The sequence below is a fragment of the Populus alba genome, chromosome 4 (assembly GCF_005239225.2).
Source record: "Populus alba chromosome 4, ASM523922v2, whole genome shotgun sequence".
NCBI lineage: Eukaryota > Viridiplantae > Streptophyta > Magnoliopsida > Malpighiales > Salicaceae > Populus > Populus alba.
Window position 1 is genome coordinate 11,507,096 of NC_133287.1, and position 10,119 is coordinate 11,517,214.

General features: G+C 32.4%; 1 pseudogene; it reads left to right on the forward strand.

The window, feature by feature from the left end:
• Positions 1–203: 203 nt before the first annotated feature.
• Positions 204–1,086, forward strand: LOC118055094 (probable calcium-binding protein CML46; annotated as a pseudogene).
• Positions 1,087–10,119: the final 9,033 nt, after the last annotated feature.

Below are 10,119 nucleotides of genomic sequence, written 5' to 3' on the forward strand. Positions count from 1 at the left end.
TATGGGACTTTTAAAACCAGAGGGACTAGCTAATAAAGGGACTAAGTAAAAGCAATAATTTAATTAAATATTAGTCGACAATGGTAGAGGGAATAAGAAGAAAATTCCAAGATAGTCACTTGTATCACCATATATAAAAAAATAAACAAATAAAAAGTAACCCCCACTTTGCTTATAAAACATTCAATTCCTGCCTGAATTTCCTTTTCTTTGTGGTGAAGGAGCAGAGAAACTTCCATCCAAGTATTGGGATTTTAGTGACCATTTCCTCGTGTTTTTTCTACGTCTTTGCCGCCATGGGCAACATACAAGCAGCTTCCCTTCACCTCCTTTGAAAGCTGACTCTTCGTGCATTCAGATGCCGCCTCTTATGACTGTTGAGCCTATATAATTAGCATCCCTCCTCTCCATTCTTTAAAGCACATCATTCATAATTTCTTTTTTCCTTTGAGTTTCCTCTCTTGCAGCAATATATTACTCAGTCAATGGAGGCTTGCCATTTATCCAGCTTAATCACGGTGCAAAAGGCATCATCAAACGCCAACCGATCCTCTTCTCTATGGTTTAAAATGGTTCTTTTATTCTTATCTAAATTGATATTTAGTAGGTTCAGTAATTTTCAGAAGTTTTTTTCAAGATTTCGGTTCTTCATCCAATCCCAACTAAGCCTTGGCAACTCAGAGCTTTGGGAAGATGATGATGGAAATCAGGATTCTGAGACATCAATGAAATCCCAGGAGTCTTGCTTTGACAACAAGAGAGACGAAAGGAATATCTGCAGAGAAGATGTGGAGATGGTGATGGCAAACTTTGGACTTTTTTGCAGCAGAGAAAGTGAGGATCTTAAGGAGTGGATGGATTCTGATGAACTTTCACAGCTGTTTGATGAGAAGGAGCCGAGCTTGGACGAAATTAAGGAAACTTTCAATGTTTTTGACCACAACAGTGATGGTTTTATTGAAGCAAGTGAGTTGCAGAGAGTTTTCTAACATATTGGGATTGAAGGAGAAACTTGAGCTGGAAAGAAGTGCAGAAAAGATTATCAGAATCTTTGATGAAAATGGAGATGGAAGATTAGATTTTTAAATGAATTTGGTAAAGTTTCATGGGAGAACAGTTTTTTGTTGAATACAAATCTGAGAATTATCAATAATCTAATCTTATTTGTTTTTTTTTTCCCTTTTTTAATTTAAATATTTCCTTCTCTTGTGCGTATTAAATTTGAATATCTATGTTACTCTACAGATAGTTTATTCTGGATACTTGTATTGCACATAAAACCAAAACTAAGAAATATGAGTTTGTTCTATATCCAAAAATAACACATGGGATTAGCTGCAACGGCTTAGTTTAAAAAGAACAGAAGGAATACAGCAGCTTTTTCCACGTACGCTTTTGGACTGTATCATAAGAACGAGGAAATAATCGAAGCAGAAAATGGTTCTAATTGAATTTGGCATTCATTTATGGTTTTGCTTAAGATTATAATCATATAGACAAAATTAACTACCAACATTCGATTTATTTTCAAGTGCAGTGACAAAGGAATTTAACATGTTTTATGACTTTTTCCCTAAGCTCACATGTGCATATATTAGCTAATATCAATTACATGTTCACCAATAAAATATCTAATACGATCATCATTATCACGTGATCATACAACTAATAATAAAATTGATAATGAATCTTGAAAAGTCAAAACATCACTCATGATTGCTTCAATAAATATAGTATCATAGACCTCCTAGGAATTGGTGTTACTTAAAAGAAGTGGGTTTACCAAAAGTATTGCTTAATTTATCAAAAGCCTCTTTTGATAATCTTCATTCCAAATTCCTGTGTTAATTCTTCCTCAAACAATATGAAGATTGGTTTGCATTGTAGTTGTCAACTAGATGATAAAATGAGCTAATAATAATTCGCCTTTCTAAGAAACCTTTTTATTTCTTTCTCAATCTTGGCTACAGAGCATATCTTGGGATGATTTTGACTTTAACTGGATACCTCAATTACTTTATTACTTATCATATATCCCAATAACTTTCTAGTTTTAACTTTAAATTTACATCTTGAAGGATTCAACTTTAATTGATATTTTCTTTGTCTTTCAAAGAATTTCCTCAAAGTTTGCACATGATCTTCTCCTATCCAGATTTTAGTGATCATGTCATCGACATATACTTTAATCTATTTATACATCATATCATGAAAGAGAGTTACCATTGCTCGCTAATATGTGGCTCTAATATTATTCAAACCAAAAGGCATTCCTTTGTATCAGAATGTTCCTAATGGGTTAACAAAGGTAGTTTTTTTCCTTCTTTTTTTTTTTGTTATCTTGATCTAATTATAACCTAAGAAGCCATCCATTAAAAAATAAGTAATTTCTTTGTGTCATTGTCTACAAACATGTCAATATGAAAAGGAGGAAAGTCATTTTTCAGGCTAGTTTTATTCAAGTCTTTAAAATCCACATATAATCGGATCTTATTTCCTTTAATGGGTACTGCCTTTATATTGGATACCCATTGAGGGTATTTGACCACTTTTAGGAAACCTGCATCCCATTGCTTCCTCATCCCATTGCTTCCTCACTTCGTCTGGCCTCATTCTTCTTTATTTCTGCTATACAGGTTTACACCCATCTATAAAAGACAACCTATATACTCCAATGCTGGTATTTAGTTTAGGCATATTGATTTATGTCCAAACAAAACACATCATAAAACTCTTTTCAAACAAAGATACTAAACCACACCGCTCTTTCAACAAGTTTCGGCTAAACCCTAGTTCATGCAAGATCCAAAATTTCAATTTTTTTTTCAAGATTTCTAATTTTGATTCCTTTTTTTAACAGGTGTTGAATTTCTCCAATCCAAAGATGAATACAATTTGTTGTTTGTATGAAATTTGTTTTTCTAGCAACTTCAAGACCTTTTCTTTTCTTTTCCTATAAAAAATTGATTCTCTTATTCTTCTTCTTTCTTTTTAATTAAGATTCCACTGAAATACCATAAAGATTAATCAAGATTCAATCTTTTTTGTTGTTGTAATAGTCGAAACCCTAGAGAGAAAGAAACTAAGAAACACAAGAAAAAACCCTAGATATAGCAAGATATATAAAGAAAAAACCCTAGAATTACTGTAACAAAGAAAAGTAGAGAGATATAACTTAAAATTAGCCGAGCTTTGATGCAAAATTGTCCCTTAGATTGCTAACTTGAGGTTTTGAAGAAATTTTTAAATAATTCTTTGATTCTTGAGCCTTTAAATATAAAATAAATAATTGGTTTTTGTGTAACCCATTTTTGGATCCCCATACAAAAAAAAAAGAAGAAAATACAAAAAATAATAATAAATAAAACATATTTCAAAAAAACCCAAAAAATAATAACAGTGAAAAAAGGATGCTAAAGTGCCCAGTAAATGGTTAAAAATTGGTTGAAAAGGTTCAAAAATATAAAAATTAAAAGCAATATTTACAATGAGACCATTCCTTCACTTGGGTAGGTCATCCATTACAACACAACCATTCTTCCTTTTTATTTTTATTTTTGGATAGGTCACCCATTACAATTCGAGCAATTCTCCATGTTTTTATCTGGGTAGGTCACCCATTACAATGAGACAATTCCTTCACCTAGGTAGGTCACCTATTACAACACGACCACTCTTCCTTTTTCTATCTGGGTACGTCACCCATTACAATTCGACCATTCTTTATGTTTTTTTCTTTGGATAGGTTATCCATTACAATGAGACCATTCCTTCATCTAGGTAGGTCACCATTTACAATAAGACCACTCTTTCCTTTTATGTTTGGGCAGGTCGCCCATAAAAATAGACTAGTGTCAGCGTGAGTGTGTGGACTGGCTGCCCCTGAAAATATACCACTTTGAGAATGTTTAGGCATTTCGCCCATGAAAATAGACTAGGGCCGACGTGTGTGTGTGGGTTGGTCCCCCCTAAAAATAGAACTATTTTGAGTATGTGTGTGGACAGGTGGCCCATGAAAAATAGACCAGGGTAAGTGTGAGTATGTAGGCAGGTCACCTGTGAAAATAGACCATTTTTCTTCAAAAAAACAAAGGATTTGAACATATAGATTTTGGTTTCTAGTTAGATGTTATGGTTAGAGGGGATTGGCGAAAGGAATCTCAGTCTATCCTAAACCACACATAGGATTTTGGTTCTGGTTAGAGGGGATTGGCAAAAGAAATCTTAGTCTATCCTAACCACACACATAGGATTTTGGTTCTGGTTAAAGGGGATTGGCAAAAGGAATCTCAGTCTATCCTAACCACACACACAGGATTTTGGTTCTGGTTAGAGGGGATTGATGAAAGGAATCTCAGTATAGCCCAACCACACACAGGACTTTAGGTTCGGTTGAAGTTTTAGGTCAACCAAATTTTAAGAATACTAGTTTTGGAAGACCAATTTTGTTTATCTTTACAACACTTACTACACAAAAATCTTTGATTCATAAGCATTGTAAAGAGGGGGCAACTGTTGTAAACCCGTTTTTGGGGTCCGCACACAAAAAGAAAAAAATACAAAAAATAATAAATAATAAATATCTATTCGAAAAACCCAAAAAATAATAATAGTGAAAAAAGGATGCCAAAGTGCCTAATAAAATGCCGTTTAAAAATTGGTTGAAGAGGTTTCAAAAATACAAAAATTAAAATTTGACAATATTTTATTGACTGATGAGAACCCTGTTGACAAAGAAAATTCAATTTGAGGAAGAAAAGTCCAAAATCTGATGTTTATGGACTCAATTAAATTTTACTAAAGGTTTAATTGAATTTTTGGAGTTTTTGATTGCAAAAAAAATTGATTTTGGAGTTAATTTGAGCTTTAATTGGAACAAATTAAAGTTCTGGGGTCAAAATATAATTTTTTAGAGTTAATTTGATCAAATTAGAGGCTTAATTGCAAAAATATTGAAGTTTGATGGCCAATTAAGGACTTAATTGAAGAAATTCGAGACCAGGGACTACAATGCAAAACGCGCCCAAATTAAAGGCTGATTTTGAATCTGACGTGTTTTGACACCAAAATCCATTTAAATGAAAAGACGCATTTTGGGAAAAATGACGTCGTTTCATATATTGTTCACCAAAAAAAAGAAGAAGAAGGGATTAAAACGTTGCTGTTTTGTCAGCACTATGGGTCTTCTTCTTCCTCTGGACGCGCAAAGCAGGGGAAGAAGAAGATTTTTTTCTTCCTTTATCACCGCTACCGACTCCTTCCAAAAAGACGCCTACCTGACCCCTCCACCTTGGAAAGCTTTCAATGTGCTAGAGTTAGGGGACAAGAGGTGTCCCTAGGGTGGTAGAGGGGCGGCTGAATAGTGGCCGCCCCATCCATTCTACACCCCTGCGCCATTGACTGGGTAGGGGTGTAGGCCTCCTTTCTTTCTTCTAAATACAGGGGAGAAAAGAGACACATGAGGATGAAAAAAAAACAAAGAGAGGAGAGGGAGAGAAATGGAAGGATAGAAAAAAAAAAAAAAAAAAAAATAGAGTAAGAGAGAGAGAGAGAGCAAAGGAAAAAAAAAAAAAAGAAAAGAGAAGGAGCATAACAGAAGAGGAAAAAAGGAAGACATAGCACATAAGAGAAAGGAGGACATACTGAAAGAAATAATAATAATAAAAAAAAAACAAGAAGAAGACCTGAAGAGGAAGAAAGAAGAGACATAGCAACATCTTTAGCCACCGCACGCCATCGTACCCCAACCACTACTAGCTGCGTTGTTGCCACCGTCACAATCTCTAGTAGCACCATGAGCCACCGCAGGTAAGCCTTCTTCCCTTCCATTTCTTTTTCTTCTTCTTCTTCGGGTCTCGCCACTGTTCACGTTGCATGTGAACAGTGGAGAGACCCACTATTTTTTTTTATGGGCTGGCTGATCCGGCCTAACCCAAAACGTTTGGGCGGATCCGACCCAATTCAATTTTTTTTCTCAAAAAATAGGCTTTTAAAAATCATAATTTCTCAAGTGTATTTCTCTACTTTTTTTTTTTTCCTTAAATATTGGTCTGTATTTCATGTCGTAAAAACTTTCAAAAATACAAAAAAAATGGAAAAAGAGAAAAATATTTTTGTGCATACGGCTAAGTGTCTCAAAGCTAAAAAATCATATCGTATTTTTCATACATCAAAAATCAATGTTTTAGCATGCATTTTGGCTTTAATAACTAGTTTATTAAAGTCAAGAGAACATTGGCCAAAATTTCAAAAACAACAAAAATTTTATTTTGTTTGATTTTAGTATCAAGGATTATGAATTTATACCTAAAACATATTCCTGATATTAAAAAGGTATTTTCTTTTGACGACTTAGAATAGTTAGGTTTTTATCCAATAAGATAAGGATCTCCTTACAAAGGAGAACTTTTCTTGAACCATAAACAGATTGACAATTAGAAACCACAAACAAAACCTTAGATTTTATCAGACATTAAAACAATGCACCCTACCTTAGATAGGGTGTATTTGGGGTGTTAATACCTTCCCTTTACGCAACCAGTCTTCGTACCCCATCTTTGAGATCAGTTAGGGTTCCTAGTAACCAGAATACTAGGTGGCGACTCCTAGTCTATATTTTACTGATAAGAGACAAGAATTTCTTATCTCTACACATTTGCCAGGAAATAGACTATTCCATTTTTCCTTGAGGGTGGACGATCGTCACGACTCCACACACGTGCGATAATTGTGTAGTTTGATTAATTGTTTGATAAGTTGTTAAGTTACTTTTTAGAACCAAAGTATGAGAGATTTTGAAGAAATTTTGAATAATTCTTGATTCTTGAGTCTTTAAATATAAAATAAATCATTGTATAGTTTGGTTAATTGTTTGATAAGATGTTAAGTTACTTTTAAGAACCAAAGTACAATAATAAAGTGGTAAAAGGTGTAGCAGGTATATTAAAGTGAAAAACCTATAAATTATGTGAAACACGAGAAAAATGAATTTTATTGTAAGAGTAAAACATGTGAGGTTTGTGTGAGGAAAAAATATAATTAGTTTTTTTATTTGCTAGTAACCTTTATTTTGAGTATAAAACAATGTCTTCAAAAAGTGTTAAAAAAAAGAGAACTGTGGAGGAAATGCATGATAAAATGGAAGTTATGATGTAGGTGTTAATGAGTAAAATTGATGAGATGATTAGTAGACAAGGAGTTTCTAAAGTTAAAGAAAAGAAGTTTTGAAGGGTTGATGATTAGAAAGTTGCTATGAAGTTGGTAAATGAGCAACAAAGAGAGATCAACTTCCATACTAGATGTCACATTAGTAACAAGGTGTGTAGTATAATTATTGATAGTGAAAGTTATTCTAATATTCATAGTACTATACTTGTTAAGAAATTGAATCTAAACACTGTTAAGCATGGTAGACCTTATAAGTTTCGATGGTTAATGAGTTTTTATATACAAGTTGTCGCAAAAAATAGAGACCCACTATTTTTTTTTATGGGCTGGCTGATCCGGCCTAACCCAAAATGTTTGGGCGGATCCGACCCAATTCAATTTTTTTTCTTAAAAAATGGGCTTTTAAAAATCATAATTTCTCAAGTGTATTTCTCTACTTTTTTTTTCCTTAAATATTGGTCTGTATTTCATGTCGTAAAAACTTTCAAAAATACAAAAAAAAATGGAAAAAGAGAGAAAATATTTTTTGTGCATACGGCTAAGTGTCTCAAAGCTAAAAAAAATCATATCGTATTTTTCATACATCAAAAATCAATGTTTTAGCATGCATTTTGGCTTTAATAACTAGTTTATTAAAGTCAAGAGAACATTGGCCAAAATTTCAAAAACAAAAAAAATTTTATTTTGTTTGATTTTAGTATCAAGGATTATGAATTTATACCTAAAACATATTCCTGATATTAAAAAGGTATTTTCTTTTGACGACTTAGAATAGTTAGGTTTTTATCCAATAAGATAAGGATCTCCTTACAAAGGAGAACTTTTCTTGAACCATAAACATATTGACAATTAGAAACCACAAACAAAACCTTAGATTTTATCAGACATTAAAACAATGCACCCTACCTTAGATAGGGTGTATTTGGGGTGCTAATACCTTCCCTTTACGCAACCAGTCTTCGTACCCCATCTTTTAGATCAGTTAGGGTTCCTAGTAACCAGAATACTAGGTGGCGACTCCTAGTCTATATTTTACTGATAAGAGACAAGAATTCCTTATCTCTACACATTTGCCAGGAAATAGACTATTCCATTTTTCCTTGAGGGTGGACGATCGTCACGACGCCACACACGTGCGATAATTGTGTAGTTTGATTAATTGTTTGATAAGTTGTTAAGTTACTTTTTAGAACCAAAGTATGAGAGATTTTGAAGAAATTTTGAATAATTCTTGATTCTTGAGTCTTTAAATATAAAATAAATCATTGTATAGTTTGGTTAATTGTTTGATAAGATGTTAAGTTACTTTTAAGAACCAAAGTATAATAATAAAGTGGTAAAAGGTGTAGCAGGTATATTAAAGTGAAAAACCTATAAATTATGTGAAACACGAGAAAAATGAATTTTATTGTAAGAGTAAACATGTGAGGTTTGTGTGAGGAAAAATATAATTAGTTTTTTATTTGCTAGTAACCTTTATTTTGAGTATAAACAATGTCTTCAAAAAGTGTTAAAAAAATGAGAACTGTGGAGGAAATGCATGATAAAATGGAAGTTATGATGTAGGTGTTAATGAGTAAAATTGATGAGATGATTAGTAGACAAGGAGTTTCTAAAGTTAAAGAAAAGAAGTTTTGAAGGGTTGATGATTAGAAAGTTGCTATGAAGTTGGTAAATGAGCAACAAAGAGAGATCAACTTCCATACTAGAAGTCACATTAGTAACAAGGTGTGTAGTATAATTATTGATAGTGAAAGTTATTCTAATATTCATAGTACTATACTTGTTAAGAAATTGAATCTAAACACTGTTAAGCATGGTAGACCTTATAAGTTTCGATGGTTAATGAGTTTTTATATACAAGTTGTCGCAAATTGTTGCCTTTTTTTTCTTTGTGATTGAGTGATTTCCATACTAAGTTCTTGATTGAACTTGCAAACTCTTCAAATGATTGATCAATTTTGTTATAATTTATACTTCTCATTCGCATCTCATTATAGGTGTAGTAAGGTGAAGGTGATCAATTGCATATAACTTTGGTTTTTAAGGCAAGGTTCTTGTTGGGTCAACTTGCAAACTTTTCTTCAAACCTCATATTAGCAATCTAAAGGACAATTCCATATCATTTTGGTATCAAAGCTTGACTCTATTTATCAGGTTATATCCTTTTTGTTTTCATTATTTAAAATTGTTTTTCTTCTTGTTTCGTTTTGGATCTGATTTGGTTAAAGTTTTATTAGGTGAATTTTTTTTCTCTCTTCTTTTTTTATTGTCTAGTTTTGTGTCAAGGGTCCTTTGATTAAAAAAAATTGTCTAATGTTTTATTATGTCTAGAATATCTATTTAGAGTAAAAAAAAATTCATAAATTTAGGTTTACAGGGACTAATTCATTTAGGTAACAAGGTAAATTGAAGTTTTGGGGTTTAATTTCATTAAAATTAGTTGGGTACCTATGGTATCAAATTTGAAATTTTGGATTATAATTCCTATTTCATATTGTTTTTATATCATATTTTGGTTGTCTTCTGTCTCGTTTTCTTATTTCTGTCATGTATTCACTAAGAAGGAGAGAACATAGAAGGGTTCTTGCTCAAGAATGCAAAGACTTATCCTGTATGTGTCCTTTGATTCCTTTTTTTTTTCTAGTTCTACAAGGATTTTTAATGAGCATTAATATAGTTTTCAAGTGTGGCAATGATTCCTTCAATGTTCCAAAATCCTTTTCTTACAAGTATTCTTGGGTTGATTTGTTCTATTGCATAGTTTTATGCTAAAAAGCATAATGTTTTATGCAACCATTGGATCTGGTTGAACTTTTACTAGACATTTCTAGAGGTTTAGATCACTTCAACGTTCGGAAGGCCTTGCGATAAGATCTATAAGTTATTGTGCAAGATTTATTTTAAAATTTTATGATTTTATGATTTGAATTTACATTGTATTTTTTGTGT